The sequence below is a fragment of the Trichosurus vulpecula genome, chromosome 5 (assembly GCF_011100635.1).
Source record: "Trichosurus vulpecula isolate mTriVul1 chromosome 5, mTriVul1.pri, whole genome shotgun sequence".
In the NCBI taxonomy this organism is placed as follows: Eukaryota; Metazoa; Chordata; class Mammalia; order Diprotodontia; family Phalangeridae; genus Trichosurus; species Trichosurus vulpecula.
Genome location: NC_050577.1, coordinates 214,108,397 through 214,134,220, shown reverse-complemented (window position 1 = coordinate 214,134,220; position 25,824 = coordinate 214,108,397). Strand labels below are relative to the sequence as shown.

At 41.7% G+C, this 25,824-nt stretch overlaps 1 pseudogene; it reads left to right on the top strand.

Moving 5' to 3' along the window:
- Positions 1–22,256, top strand: part of LOC118851197 — a 74,497-nt pseudogene extending 52,241 nt beyond the window's left edge.
- The last annotated feature ends 3,568 nt before the right edge of the window (positions 22,257–25,824 follow it).

Below are 25,824 nucleotides of genomic sequence, written 5' to 3'. Positions count from 1 at the left end.
CTGCATCTGCTTACTTGGTATCCAAGACTCGTATCTTTTTATTCCCCACGCTGGGTTTTAAGTTTCTTGAGGACATACAGAGCTTTTTTGTATCCCTGACAGGACCTCAAAAAGGGCCTTGTATGCCATAGTCCCTCAATAAATGTTTATTGAACTGAATTCAATTGGAGTAAAAGGATCATAGATTTAATAGATTATGAAGGGACCTCCTAGATCATCCAGTCCAACATTTTTATCTTCAATAGGGGGAAACTGAGGCTGGAGGGGAACGACTTGACCAAGGTCACACAGATTGTTATGTGCTTAGCCTCATTACGAGGCAAAAGGTCACTCCTCCCACCCCCAATTGAGACACTTCCCTGGTTGCAATATTTCTATTTTTTTTCCTTCCCTCTCACCTCTGTTTTTCTTCCTTAACAATTCAATTGCTTTCCCTCAGGGACCAGCATTTCAGAGCAAATAGAATGCTATATAGGGAGTCATGAAGACCTAGGTTTAAAACCTGCTTCAGACAGTTACTGCTCGTGTGACCTGGACAAGTCACTTAATTCCAAGGCGTCAGAACCATCCGTGAAATGAAACGGTTGGAATTAATGGCCTCAGAAGCTTTGCTCATTTTTCTTTAATTTGTGTACTCTTATGTTCACTTTTAGTGGATGGATCCGCTCATTTTAAAATTTATGTTAAGGATTAGTTTGCGGACAGAGAGGTGGCACAGTAGATACAGTGCCTGGCCCTGAGTCAGAAAAACCTGAGTTCAAATTTGACCTCAGACACTTACCAGCTGTGTGATCCCTGTCTGCCTCAGTTTCCTCATCTGTAAAATGAGCTGGAGAAGGAAATGGCAAACCACTCTAGTATCTTTGTCAAGAAAACCCCAATGGGGTCACAAGGATTTGGACACAACTGAAATGACTGAACAGCAACAAGTATGGTATAATTTAAATCATGATCTAGTGGTGAGAGCATTGAATTTGGATTCAGGGGGATCAGAGGACCTCCATTTCAAGCTTGGTTCTGCCACTCTCAACTTGTGTGGCCCCTGACAAGTTGCATCACCACTCTGTGCCTCAGTCTCCCCCTCTGTAAAAGCAGGGGGTTCATTTAGATGACTGCTAAGATCTAGCTCAGAACCCATGATCCTCATCTGAGAGTTCCCTGCTTAGCTCCATTCTCATGTTGGGAAGAGCAAACATCCCAGAGCATTTTAGAGGCATTTGGTTGCCCAGACCTGGGGGAGGAAAGCAGCAACAAAAACGCTGCCTGCTGTTTATTTTTCCCGAGTTTGGCACAAAAAACTGAATGGCCTTTTGAAGTATCAGAGACAATGAACAGCATGACAGTCGTCTATTCTTTCCATGGTGTCTCAGCAGTGGTTTTTGTCTATTGCTTTGACCCACTCCTTCCAAGCAGGGGCTGCTCATTCTCCCCGTCTCCACCTACTGCTGCTCGCCCAGGAGGCTTCTGGCAAGATACTTTGCTTAGTAGAGTTTCTAGGAAATATGGATCCCTGCTACTAATCTCATATCTGGGAAGTTTCTGGTCTGAATTACACCCTGACATTCACTGAGCCTTTGAAGCAAGAATCCTTTTTCCTAAGACCTGAGTAGAATCCTTGGGCTTCCAAATAATACATTCACATGTGAATAGAACCAAATGCATTTTCAACTGTTCTCCTCTCTCTGAAAAGCAACAGTGATGAAGAACTGACCATGGAATCTGGAAGACCTGGGTTCAAATCCCACCTCTAACTGGTTGTGTGGTTTTGGGCAGTCACTTAACTCCTCAGTTCACCAGGCACCTCTCTACATCATCTATTGAAGAAAAAGTGATGGCTTGTGGTGGTAGTGGGGCTTCATCACCTGGGAGTTCCCTACTCTGCCTCACCTAAGACCTATTCACTCACAAGTCAAGATATCAGCCCATGACATCATTTGTCCTCTTCAAAAATGAAGGAGGAATAACAATTCTAATGAAACCAGAGGTCAATCCCATCCTTCCAGTTAGTCCCTTTCTAACTCCTTGGTATACTGGCCAGAGAACTAAACCTGGATACAGGAAGATCTGGGTTCAAATTCTGCTTCCGATACATGTTAACTGAGTGATTTTGAGTAAGTTACTTAACCTCAAAGTCACCTATCCTCTAAGAATCTAGATTACAGAGAAGGTACTAATTTACATTGGTAAAGACAGTTGCTCAGCCTGGAGATTCTGATGTTGATGAAATCATATTGCAGGACTTACCCATTTACCTGAAATATTTTATTTGATCCTCACAACCTTCATGCTACTGGTCAGAGAGGTAACAGAAATATCATCTTTATCTATCTATTCATCTTTCTATACCTTTGTCTATCTATTCCTATCTATTCCTATCAATTATCTATACCTCTATCATCTATCTCTCTGTCAATCTATCCACTTGCTACCTACCTGCCAATCGATCTATACCTCTATCTATCACCTATCCATTTAGACTTCTCTTGAGCTATCCATACCTCTATCGATCTTTCATGCTTTTTATTTATTTATCTATCTTCATCTATCCATACTTGTATTGATCTATCATCTATCCATCCATCTACACTTTTTCTGTCTATCTCTATCAATCTGTTATCCATACCTCTATCATCTCCCTCACTGTCTACCTTTCAATCTATCCTCACCTCTATCTAGGAATCTATCCATATCTCTATTCATCTATTTATCCATCTATCTATCTATTTTCTAGAGACCCATCTAGACCTCTGCCTAGGTATCCATACCTCTATCTGTCTTTCATGTTTCTTATTTATCAGTCTGTCTATCCTTCTATCCATACTTTTATCTCTCCATCTATATATCATCTATCCATCTATACTTCTTGTATACCTTTATCTATCTCTATCAACTTATTATCCACACCCTTATCAGCTATCTCACTATCTATCTGTAAATCTATCTATACCTCTATCATCCATCTATCTTTCATTCTTTCTATTTATTTGTCTATCAAGCTATCCATAATTGCTTATCTTTAGTTATCTATCATCAGTTTCTCCATCTATACCTCTGTGTATCCTTCCATACCCTTATCTATCTGTCTGTAAGTTTATCCATACATCTTTCTATCTTTCTATTTTTTATCTATCTATCTTTCTTTCAATATATCTTTCTATCTGTCATTCTATCTTTCTATATATCTTTCTATCTGTCTTTCTATCTATCTTTCTATCTACCTAAAGATAAACTTTCCCAATCACTCTGATTAAGACCCTTCAAATAATCTGTAACCAAAAGAATCTAAAGATTTTATCTCTAGTCAGTCTGAAGGCTGCTGTCAGCAACATACATGGAAGCAAAAGCTTTTCATTTAAAAAAAAAGGACAAAATGTCCTTTGTAGAGAGTCTTTCTCAAGCTCTAACATGTGAAGACACAGCCTGGAATAATGGCTGGTGAGCTGGCCTTGGAGTCAGGAAGCCCTGGGCTTCAGCCCAGCCTTGGGCACACATTGGCTGTGCAACCTAGGTGGGTCCCTGGGCACTGTGAGACAATAGGTGACACAAAGGGAAGCAGACTGGCTTTGGACACAGAGATCTCGAGTTCAAATCCTACCTCTGCCACTTACCTATGGCACATCATTTCACCGTGTGGACCTCATTTTCTTTATCAGTAAAATGAGGAGGTTGGACCACACAACTTCTGAGATCCCATACAAGGCTAAATCCATATTTGAGAGATCGTAAGTTACAGTTGAGTTGCTAACATGCGTTGGTGGAGAGAGTTTCCCAATAGGTACCCCACCCCAGCCAAGTCAACGAATCACAGATCCAGCCCATTCCGCCATCTTCATCATACCTCCCTTAAAATCTATCTGATATGGGAGATGCCTATAGGCTGAAGAAGTACAGTAATGGGTACAAGCACTATAATTGTATTTTCATCTTAGTTATATTCTCACCTGCCTACAGGCAGCTCAATGATGCTGCAGTGGATAGGGCACTGAGCAAGCAGTCAGGAAGACCGGAGTTCAAATGCTGCTTCAGATTCTTAATAGCTGTGTGATCTTGGGCAAGTCACTTAACTTCTGTTTGCTTCCATTTCCTCAACAGTAAAATAAAAAGAAGACTAGTACTAGTACTCCTTACAAATATTAATTTGTTTGATCCTCACAGCAGCCCTGTGAGGTAGGTGCTATTATTGTCCCCATTTTACAGAGGAGGAAACAGAGGCAAATAGAGGTTAAGTGATTCACCCAGGGTCATACAGCTAAGGGTCTGAGTCAGGATTTGAACTTGCCTTCCTAACTCTAGGTTAAGTCTGCTGTGACAGACTTTCAGCAGGACCACAAAGCAACATTGCAAACCCCAGGAGGCACTTACTATCTGGGTGACCTTGGGCAAGTCAATCTCATTTAATGCTCATTTAATTTAATTCTCCATCTGCCTCAGTTTCCTCATCTGTAAAATGAGGAGGCTGGACTCCATGGCTTCTAGGGTCCCTTCCAGTTTTAGATCTATGACCCTACAAATGATAGCTGAACTCTGATGGCTCCAGAAGCAAGGCAAGAAGCATCAGTCATTCAAAGGACTCCAGATAACCCTGCCCCAGGAATTTATAAATCCTTGAGGCCGTGGCTTTTAAAGCAACTGTGTCTCCTTCCCATTGTTAGAGAATCCAAAGGACTAGGATGACAATCCCCCTGGAGCTATAAGAAATTTGGCTGCTTCGATTATGGAGGATGATTTTGCCACTTGCTACCCTCCCTTGGGTGTCTGGCACTTAGTAGGCACTCCATAAGTGTTTACTGATTGAATGTGTTTTACAGGGTTGTTGTCCAAGGTCACAGAGTCAATAAGAGTCAGAGGCAAGATTTGAACCTAGCTCTTTCTAGTATACTATTCATTATAATCAATCAAAGAGCATTTACCAGGTGCCTGCCATGCACCCTCCACTGTGCTGGTCACTGGGCATATAAATACAAAGAAAAAGCCAGTCTCTACTGCTCCCAAGGAGCTTACACCATCTTGCACATCCATATATTGCACCACAAAGACACAATCAGTGAGAATTCATTAGAAATGAATATTTTAAACTGTCAAAGTGACAGAACCACCAAGCCCATCCAATGAAGGCCATGACCCCAGTGCCAAGGACTCCTTTCTGGCTCAGAGGTTGGTGATGGAAAGGGAAAAGGACCTCACAGGGTCTGGTGGGTTATCCAACCGCCTCAGAAGGCAGTTGGTGATATGTACTACATGCCCAGGAGACTTTTAGCAGAAACAATTCTATTCTACCCAATAATGAACATGACAGAAAATATTTGTATAACTTTAGCAAAAATATTTTAATGCTCAATTCCCAGTTTGGGGGCCATTGAATGTAAGAGAAATATAATCAAGCAGCAACAGATTGCACATGATGCAAAAGCCATTTGATGGGCAGGAACTAAAAATATATTCTGAACTGTGTCAGAGCTGGTCTCCATAACTTTAGAAATGTGCAGACTTCTGTGCATATTTGTATCATATGAACTCTGGGTACAGATTAGTATTTTCACATCTTAGTCCAGAGGGTAAACCAACACTTTATTAAGTCATTTTTCAGTTGTGTCCTACTCTTTGTGACCTCCATTTGGGATTTTCTTGGCAAAGATACTGGAGTGGTTTGCCATTCCTTCTCCAGCTCATTATGGATGAGGAAAGATGAGGAAACTGAGGTAAACAGGGTTAAGTGACTCACCCAGAGTAACTTCGCTAGTAAGTATCTGAGACCATATTTGAACTCAGGAAGATGAGTCTTCCTGACTTTAAGCCCAGCACTCTATCCACTGTAGCACCCCAGGAAGCAATTCTCTTTCAGGATGAAAATGGAGATGCCAAACAAGAGGATAGGGATAAGGTTTATGAATTTTCTGGCAATGAAACTCCCAAGGGAGGAAATTCCTGTCTACCAATGCAAGTCATCACCTTTTCAGAAACATATGGTCCTAGAGAGTTGCCTAGATCACAGAGACGTGAAGGAACTTGCCAAAAGTCAAATAGCCAGTATATATCTTTTTGGTTTTGGGGGGCATTTTTGCCAGTATATATTAAAAGCTAGACTTGAATCCAGGTCTTCCCAGAGTATTTCATCCACTATGACATACTACTTCTCACACCAAACAGGAGACTTTCTCTGCTCTTCATCCTGAAAGTTCACTTCACCTCTGGACTTTTCACATTAGATATGCTATCTGGCCCTGTGGTCTCTCTCCCTCTGATTGTCTGGTTCTTCCAAGCACCTCCATTTTAAGGGGGGGACACTCAGGCCAGTCATACGGTCATTCCTCTCTAGACTGCATTCTTGACTCTTTAGACTTTCTATACTCTCAGTGGTGGGGACCTTCATCTATACCCCTCCCCAGTCTTTTTAGCTTCCTTTTATACATTGTCTTCCCTCATTAGGAGGTAAGCCCCTTAGATCAGGCACTGTTATTCTTCACGCTTATATTTTTAATACAAGTGTTTAGTGCAGTGCCCGGCACATGGTGATCCTGTAATGAGTGCTGGTTAACTTGATTTGACTGGAGATGTTGTAAAAAAGAAACGGCAAGGTTTGGCAGCTAGATAAGCCATCACTTCTGGCAACAAAAGGAGAGTATTCTAGATACCAACACGCATGGGGTATTCACAGAACAGAAGCATGTTTGGAGGCTAAATCCCTTTACATTTCCACCTGATTTTTCATGGGGGGAAAAACAGTGAAGAAGCAAAGAGTTTGCTTTACTGGCCTCCTCTTCACCCCAAAAATTATTTAGTCAGGTACTTATGCTAGTGCTACCTTAACTCCCCACCTCCCCAATCCCTCCCCCAGCAAGAAGATGGCATCCCTCTTACCACCGTCAGCCCTGTCCATCCCATTTTTCCCTCATCAGCCACACTAACAAGGAAGCAGAGAGACAATATGAGACAAAAGAAAAATCATGGAGTAGGTAATTGGAGAACCTTGGTTCAAATTTGCCCACGTGACCCTGTGCGAAATCACTTGACATCTCTGGACTGTAAAACAGGGGAAGAAGGTTGGAAGGGGATGATGTCTGGGATATCTTCCAGTTCTAAATCTTAAGCTCTCATTTAAGGTGATTTCAGACATAAAGAAGGTCCGGCATTAGGGTGCCTGAAATGTCACCATTAAGTTGGTTAGTAAGTATTTATTAAGCATCTACAATATGCCAGTCACTGTCCTAGGTGCTGATGATACAAAGAAATGCAAAAGAGTGGCTGCCCTTAACGAACTCACAGTCTGATGGCAGGGATGATGTGCGAACAAGACACATACAAGGTAAATTGAAGATAATCAGTAGAGGGAAAGATTAAGGGGAATCACAAAAGGTGGGGTTTGGCTGGGACTTGAAGGAAGTCAGGGAGGTAGGAATGAGGAGGGGGAGCATCTCAGGCATTGGGATCACCCAGTGAAAATGCCCAGAGTAGAGAGATGGAGTGTCTTAATGAAACATTCCTATGGTTACATTATTTCCAATGAAAATATCCCCTGAAAGGGAAAGGTTAAAACTTCAAAATTTATCAGCCATTTACACCTTGTGGCAAATTAGTTTGTCAGAGCCTCTCCAGAGATCAGGTTTGAAAGAGGGGGAGGGAGCGAGTGTTTTAGCATCAGGAAGATAGCAGCTAATGTCAATAGTCTGACAAGGACATGGGCAGCCCCACAGAGGCTGCTTAGTCTTCTGGGTTGGTATTTCTAAACTGGCCTTCATACTGTGTGGAAATAACTGTTGTCAGGAGGGAGGATAAGAAAGCCAGATGAGATTCCTATGTGGCAGAGCAGCACATCTCTGGGCAGTCGGCTTCCCTGAGTGGACTTCCCCATGGGGCTGTGTTTATATTCCCCTCTTTTATATGCCCCTTTGGGGAGAGTCTCCTAGAGTGGGATGTATTGGTAGCTGCTGGGAGCATCAGGTTACCATGAACTGAAAAAGGCTTAGGTTGTTATGGGGATATGCCCAAGGTCAGGGAGGGGAAGCATCCATGAAACTTACTGAATGCCTCTTGTTCTCTTAGGCAGGCTTGTACTATAGGCTACAAGACCCTAGCCACCTGACAGTGAGGGCACTGGACAGCCAAAGTGGGAGATGAAGGAAGTGCCACTGGACTAAGAAGAGAGGGAAGGAAAAAGAGAGAGGAAGAAGGGAGGGAGAGAAGATGGAAGGAAGGAAGGAAGGAAGGAAGGAAGGAAGGAAGGAAGGAAGGAAGGAAGGAAGGAAGGAAATGCTTATTAAATGCCTCATATGCCAGGAACAGTGCTAAGCACTTTGCAAACATCTCATTAGATCTTCACAAAAACCCTGGGATATACATACTATATCCCTATTTTATAGTAGACTGATTCAAATGAATCAAAATTTCTCTGGCTAGTCTAGAACTAAGCTCTGGTTTGAGAGTCAGGGAACCTGGGTTCAAATCCAGCCTCTGGTAATCATCAGTTGTGTGACCTTGAGCACATCACTCCTCCTCCTTGAGCCTCGGTTTCCTTATCTGAAATGAGGGAGTTGGAATCAATGACCAACAAGTTTCCTTCTATCTCTCAATCTATGATCCTAAAATCCTATGAGTTTGGAAATCTGTACACTGAATTGGCCTTCCTCCAGTTAGTTTTTCCAAGACTCATGGACCCATGGTCATCATTTTCATGTTCTTTCTCTTCTCTGCTCCCAATTCAGCTATGAGATCTGTCTGTTCCTATTTAAAATATGCATAACCAGAGGGTAAATGATTTTTTAAAAATAGTGTTTGCTCAATTAAGTGAAAAGTAGCTTGGTGTTGTGGGACATGCTGTGGACTAGAATCAATAGACCTAAGTTCAAATCCCTAATTTCAAATCCACTAATCAATCAACCAATAAACATTTATCAAACATTCATTGTGTAGCAGACTCTGTCCTAAGTGGTGGGGGTACAAAGAAAAAAATTTAAATGATTGCTGTCCTCAAGATGCTTATATTCTATCACCATTTGCTAGCTGTAGAACCAGAAGCATTGGACAGAAAGGCAGAAAGGCAGATTTTGGCTTGGTTTTAGAATAACATCCTTCCAGTTGGTTTTATCTACAAGTAACTATGCTGTGTCTGAAGGCAGTGGGTTTCCGTTCACTAGAGGTCCTTAGGCAGAAGCTGAATGACTACTTGTTGGATATATCATAGAAGGGATCCAATTTTTTAGTTACTGGTTAGATTACATGGTCACCAAGGTCTCTTCCTTTTCTGAAGTTAATCTTTCTGAATCCTTGAATTGCTCCCATGTAAAATGGAGTTAATAATATGTACAATGAGAAGCAATGTTGCACAGTGGATAGAGGGCTGGCTTTGGAGTCAGAAGGACCTGAGTTCAAGTCCAGCCTTTGATCCATAGAAGCCGTGTGACTATGGGCAATTCTCTCAAGTCTCTCAAATTCTGTCAGTCACCAACTAAACTTTCTAATATTAAATCGCACTGGAGTTGCTGTTCTGCATCGGTGGGCAAGAGTTTCCTCCACTAAGAAGGGAAGCAAAAGTTGTTATAACATGAAAATATTCACAAATTAACTATGTATTTATAAAAATTAATCCCACTCGAATTCCCCTTGTACGTCAACCCCCTGCTCTCTTTGTTGGTCCATCACTAGCCAATTGTTGGTAGGATCTTCAAAAGAAAATCATTTGAATATCAAAGGATGAAGAGGGGCCCTAGGAGAAATGGATGAAGCCCCCACACTTTTTTTGTAAAACTGACTCCCTTTATGATTTGAGAAGTAAAAGATATCAAAAGTGAAGTGCACAATGTTGTATCATTCTACTAGACCGTTTGTCAGAAAATGTATGCTATGCCCTCCCACATCAATTTCTGCCCCATTCTTTGTTCTAAGAATTGGTACACAGTAGCAATTATGATCTGTTTTATTATATATAAGTAAAAATACTTATCCTATTTTTGTTTCATTTTTATGATAAAATCTCAATCAAATATGATTCTTTTTCATTATTTACTATAAAATGTTGGCCCTCATTTTGTTTACTCTGGTGCCAATTTTGCTTGGATAACAAGGATCTCTTGCAACTAAAACATGTCAACTTCCTCTTCTGATGTTAATGGCATATCGAGCTACCAAAGTCCAAATGCTCCCTACTTCGCCCCCAAACAATGCAGCAACCTCCATTACTTTATTCAAACTAAGATGTTGATTTCCAATATTGGCAGGATTGTGCTTGTAAAATTTTAACAACTGGCTCTCTAGGGGAAAAAAACCCTACCACTGAACACGTTTAAGTTTAACTTGTATTATTAACATTTTCTCCACTACTTTCTTAAGTCTATACAATTAGCAAACAAAGCCCTGATTTGTAGCATTTTTATATGTCTAAAGTTTAAAAGATGACAAGGAAAATTTAACAATCAGCTCTCTGGTTCAAGCTAGCTCCAACATTCTCCTGCTGCTAGGAATATTTTCATTTTAACAAAGATAATAATAACTTGAATTTGTCTAAGCACTTCAAGGCTTAAAGCACGTCCTCACTGAAGGGATTATTATTGTCACTGTTCACATTTAAGAGGAGAGATTAAGTAATGTGAGTAGGTCACAGTTTCTAAGAGTCAGGACTTGAACTTAGCTCTCTGACCTCCAAGACTAGTGTTTATTCAATTGCATGCTGACGCAAAGCCTTCACCTGACACTGTGAAAACTAAACTCTATCCATGGGTTCCCAAACTCCTTCCCAAATTCCTGAAATCACACTGCAAAGACAGCCCCCCCCATTCCACCTACACATGAGACTTGCCACACTCTTTTAAGTGACTCTTTCTTCCCAACGTTAGGATAAAGAAAGGACAAACCAAAGCCTGATTACTGGGGCCAACCTCCCATTAAACCACAGATTCTTAACCTTGGATCCAAGGACCTTCTAAAGGGGTCTATGGATAAATTTCAGAGGGGCGGGTCTGTGAACTTGGATGAGAAAAAAAATTACATCTTTATTTTCCCGAACCTCTAAGTGAAATTTAGGATTTCCTTCAGTTATGATTTCCCTCCTGCCTATAGACATGGCCATTCCCCTCTCATCCTCAAAAAAACCCCTTCTTTGATCCTTCCATCCCTGCTAGCTCTTGTCCTTTAATCTCTTCTGCTTTTGTGTCTAAACTCCTTGAGGCCATCCAACATCCATGTGTCTTCTTCCTTTCTTCTCACTCTTTTATAACTCTCGGCAATCTGGCTTTTGACCTCATCATTCAACTTAAACTGCCCTCTCCAAAGTTACCAATGATCTCTTAATGGCCAAATCTACTGTCCTTTTCTCCATCCTCGTCCTTCTTGACTTTTCTGTAACCTTTGATACTGTTGGTCACCCTTTTCTTGAAATTCTCTTCTCTTTAGGTTTCTGTGACACTGCTCTTTCCTGGTTCTCCTCCTACCTGTATGACTGTTCCTTCTCAATATTCCTTGCTGGATCTTGATCCAGGTTATGCCCTCCAATCATGGTTGTCCCATAGTGCTCTGTCCTGGACCCTCTGCTCTTCTCTCTATATACTATTTCACTTTGTGAACTAATCACTTCACATGGTTCCAACAATCATCTCTACACAGATAATTCTCAAATAATTTGTTCAGACTCTAACCTCTCTCAAGTTCAACATGTACAAAATTGCATTCATGATCTTTTCCCCCAAGCCTTCCCTCTTCCTAACACCCCTTTTACTGTGGAGGCTACCACCATGCTCCCAGGTTGTTGTTTTTCAGTCATGACTGACTCTCTGTGACCCCATGGGGTTTTTCCATGGGGTTTTCTTGGCAAAGATATTGGAGTAGTTTCCCACTTCCTTCTACAGTGGATTTAGGCAACTAGAGGCTAAGTGACTTTCCCAGGGTCATATAACTAGTGTCTGAGGCTGGATTTGAACTCAAGTCTTCCTGACTCCCAGCCCAGAGCTCTATCCATTTAGCCACCTAGCTGTTCCTAGGCTCAAGACCTAGGTGCTATCCTTGACCCTTCACATTCTCTCTCTACCTCTCTCTCTCTCTCTCTCTCTCTCTCTCTCTCTCTCTCTCTCTCTCTTTCTCTCACTCCTCCTATACACAAAATGCCAAGTTCGGGCATTTCTACCTTTATAACATCTCTCTTGGTTGCTCTGATACTGTTGCATGCTTCCATTACCTTCTGCCTGAATTGTTGACATAGCCTGATGGTCAATCTCACTGCCTCAGGTCTCATCCCACCCCTTGTCCATCCTTCAGTCAGCTTTCCGAATGACCTCCCTAAAGTGCGGGTCTGCACGTGTCAACCTACTCTTTAGTCAATTCCAGTAGCCCTCTGTTGCCTTCAGGATTGAAAATCTTCCACTTGGCTCATAAAGCCCTCTATAACCTGATTTCTTCCTTCTATTCCAGTCTTCTTACTCCTTCCTTCTCTCTGTATACTCTGCATCCCACTGACACTGCCTCCCTTGCTCTTCCTCACACAGGACAACAACCAGTGTTTTCATTGGCTATTGCCACTATTAGGCATTTCTGCCTCCTGTCTCCACCTCCGGGCTACACTGGCTTTGTTCAAATCTCAACTAAAGTCCCACCTTCTACAAGGAGTCTGTCCCAATTCCTCTTAATAGTAATGCATTCACTCTGTGATTATCTCCAATTTATTCTGTATATCTCTTGTTTATATAACATTTTTTGCATGTGCCTCCCCCATTAGATTTTGAGCAGGGGCTGTTGTTTGCCTTTCCTTATATCCTCGTTGCTGAACCCAGTGCCTGGCATATAACAGGCATTTAATTAAATGCTATTTGACTAACTAATACAAAATCTTTACTCTATCTCCAGCCCTGGGCAGTCACTTTGGTCTCACTCTCAGAAATATAGTCCTAAAGCTGACAAAGCCCTTGAAAACATTTTATGGACTGGGTGATTAATTGCTTTCCTAGCACGTGGGTCAGAAATAATTACCATTTACTTTCAATGACCATTGACTTAACAGTTTCCAAATGCACTCTTCTATCTTGCTGTCTGCCCAGATTAGGTCAGACTACCATGCCATATGAAATATGGAGGCAGAAGACAGGTAGATCTGACCCCTGAGTTGGGGGGCAACCAGGGAGCACAGCTGTCCTCTGCCATTTTTAAACCTGTCACTGTATTGTTGGGAGGGATTGGCGATTAAATGGGAAGTGAATCATTTGAGGGCTGACCACCTTTCTTGTCCTTCTAATCGAAATGTTATAGGGACTAACCAAGCAATGAGAATGAGTTAGTTTCAGCTACAATAGAGTAGAAATTGTAACAAATACATAATAGTAGTGATGATGATAATTACTAGTCAAGGAAATAGTAGAAATTATGTGACATATCACTGCAGGCTGCAAAGATTTAGTACCTGCTGTATACCTAGTTAAGAGGTGGCTGGATAGCAAATATTATACATCGAAGCTTTCACAGAGGAAGAGGCAATAAATCATCATACTCCAGTTATAGATCAGCATTCAACTAACAAAATGCACTGGAACCAAAACATTAGCAATTATTATCCACAACTGCTAGGATATCCCACTGACTGATAAAAACTTAAGAACCATCCTCTAAATAAGTAAAGCCATAGTGAATACTCATCATTTCCTCCTTATGTGGAATGAAAAGCTTTTAAACTATAGAGGTCTAGAGGAGATCAAAACCATGTTGGGAAGAGAATGAAATGCAAATCATCCCCGTTATCCTGTCTGCTGCTGGAGTTATACTGAGGATGCTTTAAGTGAGCCTGCCAAGGAGGAGCCGACATCCTACTACTGTTATTTAAATAGAAAAAATCAGTCATTTTATCTACCTGTGTAATTAATTATCCCCAGAACACTAAATATAAAAGAATAACAGGGGGTCGCTAGGTGGCGCAGTAGTGCACGGAGCACTGGCCCTGGAGTCAGGAAGACCTGAGTTCAAATCCAGTCTCAGACATTTACTGTGTGACCCTGGGCAAGTCACTTAACCCCTATTACCTATGAGAGAGAGAGAGAGAGTGAGAGAGAGAGAGACAGAGAGAGAGACAGAGAGAGAGAGACAGAGAGAGACAGAGAGAATAAGAGGATATTGATTTGTCCCAGGACAATTTATATCTGAACTCCATGGAGAAAGATCAAAAGAATGAAATGATGATGAGGATGAGGATGAGGATGAGGATGAGGATGATGATGGTGATGATGTAATACCAGAACATAAGGTGGCAGATAGCAATCCAGCCTTCCTGTCAAGAAGTCAGAAGGACCTGGGAGTTTAAGTCCTACTTCTGACACATACTGGTTGTGTGACCCTGGGCAAGTCACTTGACCTCTAAGTGTTCTAAGCAACTCTCTGAGATCATAGTTAGCAGAGCAGTTCTGATCTGCGGTGGGAGAGGGAGTTTCCTTACCATAACTTTCTATACCAATGAAATAACAGGTCTAGTCCAAAGAAGAAGAAGAGGAAGACAATTATATCATGTTTTAAGGTTTGCTAAGAATTTATCCCATTTTGGTCCTGACGACAACCCTGCGAGCTGGTGATATCATCATCATCATTTTTTACATTAGGAGACTGAGGATCAGAGAGGTTAAGATCTCACATCTGATAGATATTCAGGGCCATATTTGAACCTAGTCCAGGTCTAATGCTCTATTCACCTCACTTGCTGCTTCCAGAAGCCTAGACTGAGAACACTAGACTAAGAATCCAGAGACCTGAGTTCTAGTCCTTGTTCTACGACCCACTAAGGGCCCCTCATTGCAAGTCACTTATCACCCCCATATCTCAGTTTCCCTCTATGTAAAATCAACAGATTGGACTAGAAGGTCTCTCAAGTCCCATCCAACTCTAACATTTCATCTAATGAGACAAAAATCATCAACGGCATTTATCACATGGTTGGCCACAAAATTAGGGATCAGACTCACTCTTTCATCATGGTACTGGGATATGTAAGCTTCTTCAACTGAGGAAATACTGTCTTCTTTTAGCCTCTGTGATTTTTTTTTCTGTGATCTACCCCAAAACACAGATGGAATCAGAGCTGTGATCTAGCTATAGCTTAATTAATTCCATTAAAGTGCTGCTCAGACACCTCATCACAGGGTGGAGGTGACTGTGTTCTCAAAGGCTAGACCTGTGCAGTACTACTCTTAGACCAGGTCTTAGAAGGTCCTGCCAAGGTGAAAAGGCATCAAGTATTGGAAGAATCAAAAGAGCTCATTTCAGACTGGCCACTAGGTGATTAATGTTTTCAACACTGGCAACTCATAAAAATGGCCTCCTAAGTAAATGTATAGAAGGGGTGGAAGGAAACATACACACCAAAGAAATAAGTCCTTGAAGAATCATTGCAAACTCTGCCACCCATAAAGCTTGTTTCATACTGAGTCTTAATTCTAATTACTCTGCTTCCCAAATTCTATGCTCCATTCAAAGTCAATTACTTTCTGTTCCCTGATCACAACATTCCATCTACCATCTCCAAGCCTTTGCCCAGACTGTCCCCCATGCCTGAAAAGCTCTCCCTCCTCACCTTGGTCACTTGGAGTCTCTGGCTCCATTCAAACCTCAGCTCATGCACCACCTCTTAGTTGAGACCTTTCCTAATCTCCCCCCACCTTGTTAGCACCCTCTTACACCAGGATGACTTTATATTTATTTTCTATTTACTTACCTGGGTATATGTTTTCCCTCAACAGAATGTAAGGGCAAACATATTGCATTCATTTTCTTTGCCTCTGTATCCCAGCATGACAACCAGCACATGGGAGGGGCTTAAATAAAATACTGGATAAATTTTAATGACATGTCAGGCATATAGGCACACACCTATAATACTTGCTGCTGACTCACTTGAGTTTGGGAGTTCTGAATTATAACAGGGTAAAGTCAATTGCGTATGTGTACTAAGTCCAGCAGGGATATGGCGATATCTCAGGTTTCCAGGCTATTAAAGTAGAGATGCATTTGCCCATGTTGGAAATGGACAATGTTTCTGGGATGATCAGTGGTGGGATTGAGCCTATGAGTGGCCAGTGCACTTCCAGCCTGTGTGAGATAAGGGGAAGGAAGGAAGGAAGGAAGGAAGGAAGGAAGGAAGGAAGGAAGGAAGGAAGGAAGGAAGGAAGGAAGGAAGAAAGGAGGGAGGGAAGGAAGGAGGGAAGGAAAAAAGGAAGGAAGGAAGGAACGAACGAACGAATGAAGAATAAAGGAAAGGAGGGAGGGAAGGAGGGAGGGAAAGAAAGAAGGAAGGAGGGAAGGAAAAAAGGAGGGAAGGAAGGAAGGAAGGAGGGAAGGAAGGAGGGAGGGAAGGAAGGAAGAAAGGAAGAAAGGAGGGAGGGAAGGAAGGAAATAAGGAAGGAAGGAAGGAAGGAAGGAAGGAAGGAAGGAAGGAAAGAAATAAGGAAGGAAGAAAGGAGGGAGGGAAGGAAGGAGGAAAGGAATAAAGGAAGGAAGGAACGAACGAACGAACGAAGGATAAAGGAAAGGAGGGAGGGAAGGATGGAGGGAAGGAGGGAAGGAAGGAGGGAAGGAAAAAAGGAAGGAAGGAACGAACGAAGGAAGGAAGCATAAAGGAAAGGAGGGAGGGAAGGAGGGAAGGAAGGAGGGAAGGAAAAAAGGAAGGAAGGAAGGAACGAAGGAAGGAAGGAAGGATAAAGGAAAGGAGGAAGGGAAGGATGGAGGGAATGGAAGGAATATAAAATTAAAGTCAAAAATTCATCTTCAAATGTTTCCATATCTTCATTACCCTATCTCATTCATTCCTGTGACACGTTCTCCTAATGATCATAGATTTAGATCCAGAAAAAACCTTATATTCTCTCTAGCCCAACCACCTTGTTTGACAGATGAAGAAAGTGAAGCCAAAGAGAAATAAAAAGACTAGCACAAGGGTGCACAGAGAGTAGCAAAACTGAGATTTGAGCCCAGGTCCACAGACTGTTCTTTCCATTGAACCATGCTGCACTAAAGTGATATTGGATATGCCCCCACCCCTCACAACATACATGAGAAAGGTCTAGAACAGAAATGGCTCTTATCAGAAAATTCCTGAGCATTTCTAATATGACATTATTCTTTAATATATAAAGAAGGTCATTAAAACTGACCAGACTGAACTTTGAAATCATGTTAAAGCCTGTTTAGGATGTAAACAACGGACACGTATTAATATATTGTATGATACTTCTCACGTCTTGGCGGAGAGGTGATGGATGGAGATGTAGAATGAGACATAACTTTCTGACTCACAACATATAGATTCCTTTTGCTCAATTATAGGTATTTGTCCTAAGGAAGGGCTTCTGGGGATGGAGAGGATTTGGTGAGGGAGAAGTAGGGGAGGCAGTGATAGCGATGAACATAGGAGGTGAAGAAAGAAGAGTGTCAAGGAAATATTGAAAAAATACATAGACGAGAGCAGAAGGAGGTTGAAAACGGGATATAGGCAAGCAAGGGAAAACAGGTAATACCAAAAATAATACATACTTTTAAAAAATCAAGTCAACAAGACAAATCAATAAACATTTGTTAAGCCCCTACTATGTGCTAGGCACTACACTAAGTGGTAGAGATAAAAAGAAAAGCAAAAAACAGTCCCTGCTCTCAAGGACCCCATAGTCTAATGGAGGAGACAACATGTAAACAGCTATGTACAAACAAGATATTTGTTGCTGTTCAGTCATTTTTAGTCCTGTCCAACTCTCTGTAACCCCTTTTAGGGTTTTCTTGGCAAAGGTACTGGAATGGTTTGCTATTTACTTCTCCAGCTCATTTTACAGATGAGGAAACTGAGGCAAACAGGGTAAAGTGACTTGCCCAGGGTCACACAGTTAGTAAGTATCTGAGGTCAGATTTGAAATCAAGCCCTTCTGACTCCAAGCTCAGTGTTCACCCTATAGGCTTGGAGCAGTAGTTCCTAACTTATGGACCATGGGCCCTGTTGGGGAGCTGTGGAATTGGTTTTTTGTTTTGTTTTGGTTTGGTTTTTTTGAGCTATGGAATTGTTACAAGAGGTCTTCGAATCCATATATACATCAAACACTGTCATCTTTTCTTTATTTAGCTCCCACACAATGCAGCAATGACTCAGTCTAGTAAATAAGCAAATACACTGTGCCTCCTGTGTCCTGAATAAATGTCTCACACATATATGTATTACTATTTTTCAAATACATATAGAGACTATTATGATTAATAAAACACAAATTCACTTTGAAGCATTCCTAGACTCATAGGAGTTTTTTGTCACTAGTCATTTTCTCAATCAACACGTATTGCTATCAGGTAAGATACAAGTGGCTAGGTGGCTCAGTGGATAGAGCCCTGAGCCTAGTGTCAGGAAATCTAAATCTGGCCTCAGACATGTACTAGCTGTGTGACCCTGGGCAAGTCACTTCACCCTGTTTGTCTCCATTTCCTCGTCTGTAAAATGAGCTGAGGAAGGAAATAGCCTATTTGCCTTAATTCATTAGGGAAGGTAATTAGGGAAGGAAAAGTGTCTTTCCCAAAAAAAACCCTGTGGACAATACTAGCATGCTAAGGTCCACGGGATCACAAAGAGTCAGACACAACTGAATGATCTAACAACAACAACATGATGCTTGGACATTTTTTGAGGTTAGCAAAGGTTGGGAACCACTGGCCTCTGGTATTTCAGGTTGATTTAATTAAACTCAACAAACATATTCAATGCTTTCTAGATGCCAAGTACCTTGTTGTGCAATGAGGTGACAAAAATGAAATAGTCCCTGCCTTCAAGAAGCTTATGTTCTACTGGAGTGGATAAAACATGTATGTAAGTAACACAAGGCATAAACCAATGAAGCAATCAACAAGAATTTATTTAAGCACCTACTATGTGCCAGGCATTGTGAGAAGTAGTGTGGATAAAAAGCAAAAGCGAAAACACTTCTTGCCTTGAAGGAGGTTACATTCTACTGGGGGAGGGGAGAGGAGACAAATAAATAATGTACACAAGCAAATAAATGCAAAATATATATAAACATATATATGAACTAATCGATCAACAAACATTCATCAAGTACCTACTATATGCATTTAGAGGCAGCATGCTATATTGGATAGAAAGACAATCTTGAAGATAAGAAGACCTGAGTTTAAGTCCTGCTTCTCACATACAATGACTGTTTGACCTTGTGTAAGAAAGTCCTTTGGTGTTCCAAGCAACCCTCTAAGGCTAAAACTGACAGAGGAGGTGCTAAACTGTACCTGTAAGATAACAGGTCTAAGTCCTATCCCTGTCCCTATGCGCCAGGCACTGGCCTTAAGGAAACAGAGACATAAATTAAACAGTCCCTGCCCTCAAGGAGTTTATATTCTTCAGGGAGAAATACACCGAATATATGTGAACAGCTAAGTGGCACATTGGATAGAAAACTGGGCTTGGAATAAGGAAAACATCTTCCTCAGTTCAAATCCAGCCCCAGACATTGACTAGTTGTGTGACCTTGGGCAAATCACTTCACCCTGTTTGCCTCAGTTTCCTCATCTGTAAAATGAGCTAGAGAAAGAAATGGCAAATGATTCCAGTATCTTTGCCAAGAAAACCCCAAATGGGGTCATGAAGAGTTGGACATGACTGAAAAAACAGCTAAACAAAAATTTATATTTGAAACAGAGCAATTCCAAGGAGAAAGAACTAATATCTGGAAAGGAGAGAGCAAGAACTACCTGGGAAAAGGTGGCCTATGCTTTGGAGGGAGCTTGGGATTCCAGTTCCCCAATGACTGGGGCCATTGCGTTCACCACAGGAGAGCAGAGGTGGTCAGAGTAAGTGGGTGCCAAGGCGCTGTGTCCACTGTGTCAGTGAAATGTAAAACTCGAGGGATGTCACTGAGCCTTGGACAACAACCAGGCTTATCAGCTCAAGCAAGCTGAGAAGGGGCTAATGGCCACCAGTTCCGTCTAACCTACCACCACCTTGTGGTAGGTCTAGAAAGCCTGGCGGCTTGGAGGAGGAGATGGAACATACCAAAGCTCCCTTTCCCCCACCCCAGAACAGCTGGTACCATTCACTCAAGTCCTGGCAGCTCCCTGCGTATAATGGTGCAATCACCAAACATCGTGAGGTTCTAAAATAGGGAATCCATTTGGAACTGGCCTATTTTTATCAAGATAAAGCTTCCAGGCAGCGCTACTGCTCTCTTTGTGATTTATCACTTTTAACCAAGGCTGAGTTTCCTTGGAAGTGAGGGCTCACATCCAAAGGAATCAGCGTGGCTCAATGGAAAAAGAGAATGGAGTTTAGAAACGGAAAGCTTGGATTCATATACCCTTCTCTGTCTCTCACTACCTGGTCTTAGGATTAGATGACCACCAAGGACCTTTCCAGCTCCAGACCTATAAAACCATGAATCAGAATTGTTTAAATACCTATGAAAACCCAAGGGCTTTCTGAAGAAGAGCCATGAGAAGGCCTCTCCCTTCCTTCTTCTTGGAGGTGGGGAACCATGGGTGCAGAATGTCACATACCCTGGCAGATTTAGTTCATAAATTGTTTAGTTTTGCTAAACTGTCCCACTTTTCCTCTCTTTTTCAGGTGCAGAATGTCACATATCCTGGCAGATTTAGTAGATGAATTGTTTAGTGTTGCTAAATTGTCCTGCCCTTTTCCCCTCTTTTTCATTCTTTCTTATAAAAGATGGTTCTCTGGGTGTGAAGTAGGAAGGATGTTTTGAGAAATGAAGCAATACAAAGTCAAAAATATAGTAATTGTTTAAAATTTCCCCAAAGAGTAAAGAGAGAAACTGCCAGGCCTTTCTAAACCTGCCTCATATCCTTTCACCTATATCTACCACACAAACCAGAGCAAACTCATTTCTGAATTTCTGAACTGTCTATGCCTTCCCTCACCCCACCTAATCACCCCCATCAGTGTGACTACACAGTAGGCTCTCCTATCTAGATTGCTCCTGTGAATTAACTGATAAATAATATTTATAGATCCTGTGAAGACTTGCCAAGCACTCTACATATCATCTCATTTGAGCCTTACAGCAACCTTGTACTATAACTACCTATATTTTACAAATGGGGAAACTAAGGCAGAGAACTAGGTTAAGTGACTCAGAGTCCAGGTGGTACAGTAGACAAAGTGCCGGCCTTGTAAGTCAGAAGACCTGAGTTCAAATCCAACTTCCTAGCTGTGTGTGGCGGGTCAGGTCACTCAACCCCTCCATGCCTCAATTTCTTCATCTGTAAAAAGAGTAGGTTGGAGCTGGTAGCTTCTATGATTCATTCTATGACCCTATGCATTACCCAGGATCAAACAACTAGAAAGCACCTAAGGCAGGATTGAAATTCATATTCCTGATTCAGACCCTTCCAAGGCTCACTACTCTATCCACTGCATCACTAGCTGCTAAGGTGGCCAAGATGGGATCCTGTCTTAACTCTCATTATCATATCTCATGGGGTAGGAGAGCCTCGGGAGACAGATATTCTGCAATTGTGTTCAACATAATTTAACGAATATTCATGGAACATCTCATCTAGCCAGCTCTGCCTTCTTGGGAGTGCTATGCAAATTCCACTCCAAAAAAATAACGAAGCCTCTTATTACATTATATGTATGCAAAGACTGTTCAATATAATCTTATGGATTAAAGGAAACCATTAATAAGGTACTGTAATAAGAACAAAAATATAGATTTGGACCTCCAACTAGAGATGGGAAAGAGAAAGGTAGCTCAAGAGAGATGGGAGCCTCTCAAAACCAAAAATTCTGTCAATAGGAATGCAATTTGTTCTCATGGGAAGGAGAGCCAGCCTACCTATTATCGGTATGGCACACTGAGGAAGAGACAGGAGGTAGATTGTGCCAAGTGAGTCAAAGTACCACCATACCCTCCTCTTAGAAGGGAAAAGAGACAGCTCAAGAGCCTTAGGACGAGAATGCCCCAACCCACCTCTCCTAGATCAATAGCTCTGCTTCCTACCCAGCACCTGTAACTAATAGTTCTATCTTCCTTGCCAACCCCCATCAGCAACTGCTGCTGATGGACACCTCCCCTCCCCCTACCTTCAGCCTAAGAACCCTGAGAATAGCAGCAGTCCCGACCCCAGATTCCCTGTCCTGATTCCAGATCAGCCGTCTTAGCCATTATCCAGGAAGGCCACCCCCTGTCAAGATCCGGGCTGGCAACTGCATCTGCGAAGCTGCAACCACAATTGTTAAAGAACAAGAACACAAAGTGCTTCCCACCAAAGCTGTTGACATTCAACAGCAAAAGCTCATGTGATTTTATCATTGGAAAAGATACTAAGGAAGAAACACTAGCATCAGCCTTATACAAATTCGGCCTCAGACACTTACTAGCTGTGTGATCCTGGGCAAGTCACAACTCCATTGGCCTCAGTTTTCTCATCTGTAAAATGAGTTGGAAAAGGTAATGGCAAACCACTCCAGTATCTTTGCTAGGAAAACTCTAAATGAGGTCATGAAGAGTCAGACATGACTGAAAATAGTTAAACAGCAACAACTACGTGCCGGGCACTGTGCTAGGCGCTAGAGATGCAGACAAAGACAGAACACCCTTATCCTCAAGGGCTTACATTCTAATGGGGAAATTCAATAGGTTCTTTTAAAATAATAATAATAGGAAAAGGAAGGGGAATAAGAGTAATAATGCTGATGATAGCCCTTATGAAGTGTGTAAGGTTTGCAAATCCTCACAACAGCCCTGTGAAGAAAGTGTTATTTTTTATCATCATTTTGTAGGTGAGGAAAGTGAAGCTGACTTTGCCAGGGGTTACAGCTAAGAAGTGTCTGAGGTAGGATTTGAACCCAGGTCTTCCTATCTTCCAGTCCAGCACTCTACCCACCATACCACCCTGCTTCCTCTTTGTTTTGGATATAATAATATACAAAACCCATATTAAAGAAATAAAAGATAGTTGGGGGAAGGCATTAGTAGCTGGGGCAGGGGAAGGAGGGACTCATCATCAGGTTGGCCAAAGGTTGATCAATTTTTCAGCTATGGCAACTTTTCTCTTCCATAAATTATATTTTATTTTTTCCCAATTACATGTAAAAACAATTTTTAACGTTCGTTTTTTTAAATGTCAAGTTCCAAATTCTCTCCCTTCTTCCCTTCCCTTCCCCCTCCCTGAGAGGGCAAGCAATTTGAAATAGGTTATACAAGTGCAATCGTGCAAAACATTTCCATATTAGTCATGTTGTGAAAGAAAATACAGCAACTCTCAAAAGGCATCTCTCCATGTGTAGAAGAGTCCTGATAGATATCAGTGGAGGAGATACCCACATTAAGGACATCACAGCTCTCCTCATCAAAAAATGTACAAAAAATGAAATGAGGACCACGTGAGCAAGAGCAAATGTGTGTGTGTGTGTGTGTGTGTGTGTGTGTGTGTGTGTGTGTGTGTGTAAAGACTGGCCTGAATCTGATAGGATGATGCCAGAAAGTCTAAGATCCAAAATTAACTAAGAGTTGTGAAAAAAGTTAAGAACAATAAAATAGGCTCAAACACATGTCTAGACTAAATGGAACAAAGAACCTATAGACTCGTTCTTGGGGGCAGATGGCACAGTATTGGCACATACCAGAAACCAAGCAGACCAATTTAATCATTAGCAAATGGATCCTTTCATTTCCTATACCAAGAATAATAATCTCCAAACCAGAAAGAGGAGGATGAATATGGTTGGGAGATAATTGAAACCCAAAATAAAGGCAATGAGGATGAGAGCACTTAGCTTGTTTAAATGAGTTCAGATATCTCGACTCAGAAGAATGTAATTTGGATTTACTGAAAGTTTGTAAAGAATTTGTAAATATGATGACATGGCTATTGGATCCTCTTTAAGAAATCAGGGAGACAACCAGAAGACTGAAAGTGAATTCTGGGAAATGTTAATGACCAAGCCTGCCCATGAGAAAGAAAAGCTATAAGAAGGCATCTTCCCTGTCCCCACCTTCAGTTTTTTGCAAAAGTGGGGGGCTATGGCTACGCAACTCAGCAATATGCTAAGTAATTTTGCTGAATATTTTTTTATTTTTCTTTTTTTGGCTTTCTGGGAAGGTGGGAAGGAGACATATTTTGTTTTGACATCATCTTCACTTCCCAACACATCCTTCTCCTTCCCCTATACAGAAAGCCGGCCTCTAAAAAAAAGAATAAAAAAGGGAGAAAAATACATTAGCCAGTGAAGGCCCCTCAAATCTGTAAATGAGGAAAGGAGGTGAAGTCTCATATCTCAATAATTCATTTTAAATGAAATCATCTAATGATCACTGATTCCCAGAATCACAGATTTTTAGGAGGAGCCAAGTCTTATAATTTTACAGATAAGAACATGAGGCCCAATGAGGCTAAATAACTCTTGTGGGTCATAGAGCTAGTAAATGTCTGAGTGGCATTTGAACCCTAGACTTCAAGTCCAACAATCCCATTTTGCAATCTTTTCTAGAATTTTTCTAAGGATTGGTATCAGGTTAATGCCCATTTACTTGATCTTGTTCAATAATAAGAATCAGGCACTGGTGAACTCACGCTCACCCAGGTAGTCATATGATCTATATTAGAGGGTTCTCTAGGGAAGTGCCAAGCTTTCTGTGACTCCAAAACAGCTGGCTACCTCTAACCCCTAGCTCCAATGCTGTCATGCCTCTCCCCCTCTCTAATCCATCCTTTATACATGTACCAAAATCATCTTCCTAAGGTACAGATCTGAGAATGTTGCTCCCTTCCTCCAGAATCTTCAGTGGCTCTTTATTACCCCAAACATAAAATACAAACTCTTCCCCCTTAGTATTTAATGTCTACCATAATCTGGCTTCAATTTCTTTTCTTGCCAGACTAGAATACTAGCTCTTCCTTAATCTCATCTTTCTTTTCCCTTCTCTGTGATTCCCATAACCTTTCCATGCCTGGAATACATTTTCTCCTCCAGTCTGTCTTTCAGAACTCATGTCTTGGAGGGCTGGGCCAAGACGATGGAGAAAAGACAGCAACTCACTTGAGCTCCCCTTAAAACTCCTCAGAACTACTTTAAATAATGCCATAAAACAATTCTTGGGGCAGCAGAACCCACAAAAGGATGGGGTGAAATAATTTTCCAGCCAAAGACAACTTAGAAGGAAAAGTCTATTGTGCCAGGGTGAGAGTGGAGCATAGTCTAGTGCTGGCTGTGCCAGCACAGAAAAAGCCCCAACAAACCAGGAGCAGGTCTTAGGAGCCACTGAATCAGCTGTGGCAGCAGCTACTTCCAGAGCTCTCAACCCACAGTTAGAGGGTCAAACAGCTAGTCAGAAGGAGATTACAGGAGTCCCTGTGCTACCACTGAGGCAGGATTCTGTTGCTTTGCCCATGCTCATATCTGGGTCACAGTCCTATGTGGCATTCCCAGGGCAAGGAGGAGCACTAGCACACCAGAGCTTATGGCTACAGTGGAGCAGGGACCCTTTTCACAGTTCCAGGGCACAAAAGAGTGCTTGTGGTCACTCACACAGTGACAGACCACAGGCTAGGAGAGTAGTAAACACCTCTCCCTAGATCATACCACCTTGGAAGAACTGAAAACTTACAGGTCCCTAGAAGTATCTCTGAAAAAAAAGCTGCACAAAAACCCTGAAGCTTAGGACAGTGCACCCTCCACCCTGGAAGCAGAGCTCTACTTTAACGAAGAGTTAAAAGTCAAGTAATAGGCTGGGAAAATGAGCAAGCAACAGAAAAAATTTTGACCATAGAAAGCTACTATGGTGACAAGACCAAAAGACATACTCAGAAGAAGATTTGTAGTCAAAGATCCTATATCCAAAGCCTCTAAGAAAAATATGAATTGATCTC